Consider the following 2,831-nt stretch of genomic DNA (forward strand, 5'->3'; position numbering starts at 1 on the left):
TCACGGCTATGAAAAAGCCAAAGTCATGGTACACGCCTAGTGATCAGTGGGAATGGACAAGTAATGTGTTTTGTTTGTGGATGTATAGGAAGAAACAGTACACAGAGGGCTGAGAACTTCCTGTGGTACTAGGCATCCTTTGGGGTACTGGAGCATACCTTCATAGGGAGGGACTATTACATCACAGGCAGGGCTGCAAAACCATACTTGAAGTGATGGTTCAGCAGAATCAAACCATCTTTCATCTTCCTCATATCATCTGGGGTCCAATAGGCTGTGGTGAAGAATAAGGTGAAGGGTGTTGCCCTGCACTATGGTGGGCTCCTTGATTAACAGCCAGGTAGGTTTTGCTGGTTGATGACCATGACTTCCATTATAGCTCACAGGTTTACTGAACAAGCTTTCAGGAAGGCAGCCGAGGGAGTGCCTGATCCAACCATGCTATGCTGCCATTTCAGAAACACTCCAGCTACCAATTGTTGTAAAATCCCCAAGAAACCAATGCTCTCCCGCTCTGTGACTTCAGGAAGAGCCACTCAAGGCTTAATTCCCTGCGCCCATTGTGCTGTTGGCATCTCTCCTTGCAGCCACAGTGAACCGTTCTGGGAAGCCTTCCCTCCCCTCTTCTCCAGAGGCTGCTCACCTTTTGGCTGGCAGATTCATAAATGTCATTTTCAAATACAACTGTTTATATCTGCAAACAAGGTCCATGATAATTTTTAAGACCTCAGTCACTTGATCCTTGGGGATCCCTATTAGGTCCCCAATCTGTATTGAAGGAGAGACATTAGGTAGGGAAAAGAGATAAACAGAAATTGGAGTACTTAGTCTTTAACCCCGTATTCTTAAGTCTTGCTGGAGCCTGTTTTATCATGTGACAGTTTGACTTGAAGATGGGCAGTGGTTTCCCACACCCAACTTTGTAGCTGAGTGACTTAAAGAACATGTGATTTCTTAATGCACAGTTGGGACCATGTAGAAATGACCAGGTTTTGTTTATTTCCTCCAGAAAGAGAGGATGAGTTTGTTAAAAAAAAAAGAAGAGAAAAGAAAACCTACACATGACCTCCTCTTAGAAAATACTTCAGACCACAAGGGATATGCAGGAAGATAAGCTTCTTGTGAAGAGCATCTTGCCCAGTCAGATGGATTGGCTATAGAACCTTCTCTAACTATGGACTCACTAAAGTCTGGCAGCCTGACGTGTAGCTAGGTTAGCAGCACAGGTTTGAATACTATGGTCAAATGTGTTGCCTCCAGAATCCATTTTCACGTATGTTCTTACCCTCAATGTTTACTATTAAACCTTGCTTTTCTTTATGTGTATAGGGCCTCCTTTGAAATTACATTTTATGCGATGCCCCTGTGGGCCACAGTGGACCCATAACTGTTATTGAACTTTAACCATAGACTTAGGAAGCAAGGGGAGTTGCATGGCCGGTTTGACATGAAACAACCCCGCCAAGTGCCTATGTTGTTGTGGCTATCACATGATCTTGAAGGAAGAGTAGACTCATCTGTCCAGCCTGACGAAGCTGTTTAACATGAGAGAGGATTGCCAGGGTGTGCAACTCAACTTCCTCAGCAACACGGAGCTCTTTCCTAACAACCCCACTCCAAGTGCAGTGAGTACTCCTTTCCTTCCTGACCTCCTCATGCTACCTACAAGACCTGGTAAGGCTGTGATGTCTGTCTGTGTCATAATTCAGTCACTTTCAGAATTCCACTCTGGGTCAGTCCTTCTACGTCTTCACTGTTTAGCTGTGGGGAATGAAGCGTATCTTCAAGGCGGCTCTTACAGCTTCTTGTTCCCTGCACATCCAGTAAGCAGAGGGCTCAAAGCAACGATTTTCCCCCAGATTCTGCAGCAGTAATAAAAGTAATAAACAGCCATTAAACTCCACAATCTTCATTCCGCTGGGGCCTGCCATTGAGCAGCCAGTCATCCCGAACCTGGCCTTCTATCGAATGTAAGTTCAAACAACTGCAGTTAAGAATTTCTAGCTTTGCGCAGCATTCCATAGATGGTTAGTACCTCATTTTCCCTTCGAATCTGGCTCTGTCTGAAGAAAAATATTGCGTTACCCAAATTGTACCCATCAGCATTCATATGCGAAACAGCGACTCCACAAGCTGGAGGGTAAGGAACACTGGCTTGCACAGACTGCCAGGAGAAACGGCAAGTGAAGATTGCGGGGAAGCCGATCCCCGTGACCCCAGGCTGGCAGATTCACAAGATTCACAAAGCATACCCCTATCGCCGCTATGCCTCTTGGGATTCCTGACAACGTTCCATGAGCTCTCTCTGCTGAGGCAATGGAGCAGGTGGACCTTGAAGGCTTGCTAGGGAGGGTTGAAAATCACGCATCTGTTCAGAGCTTCCCCTACCCCCTCCCAGCAGCCTTTAGGAAGCCATGCTGTTGGGGTGAGGATCCTGCAGAAATGAGATGAAAGGCTTCACCTCTGTGGCTCAAAGAACCAAGCAGGGGGTTCTTTTTACTGCCGCTAGCTGCTGATAGGCTGCCACAGACTACTCAGTGCTTTTCCTATGGCCCTGTGCTATTGTTTGGACTTCCTTTCCAAAACTCATGAAGCCGTTTAACTCACGTGGTTCTTTCAGAGATGACTAGGTAAGGCACACTCAACCCTCCCATTCCATCGCATTTGTGTGGAAGCGATGTGCCTGTGGTGGGTCATAGAAGTGAGTTCTCGCCGGGCGGTGGTGGCGCAGGCCTTTAATCCCAGCACTCGGGAGGCAGAGGCAGGCGGATCTCTGTGAGTTCGAGACCAGCCTGGTCTACAAGAGCTAGTTCCAGGACAGGCTCCAAAGC

The sequence above is a fragment of the Microtus ochrogaster genome, linkage group LG2 (genome assembly GCF_000317375.1).
Source record: "Microtus ochrogaster isolate Prairie Vole_2 linkage group LG2, MicOch1.0, whole genome shotgun sequence".
Lineage (NCBI taxonomy): Eukaryota > Metazoa > Chordata > Mammalia > Rodentia > Cricetidae > Microtus > Microtus ochrogaster.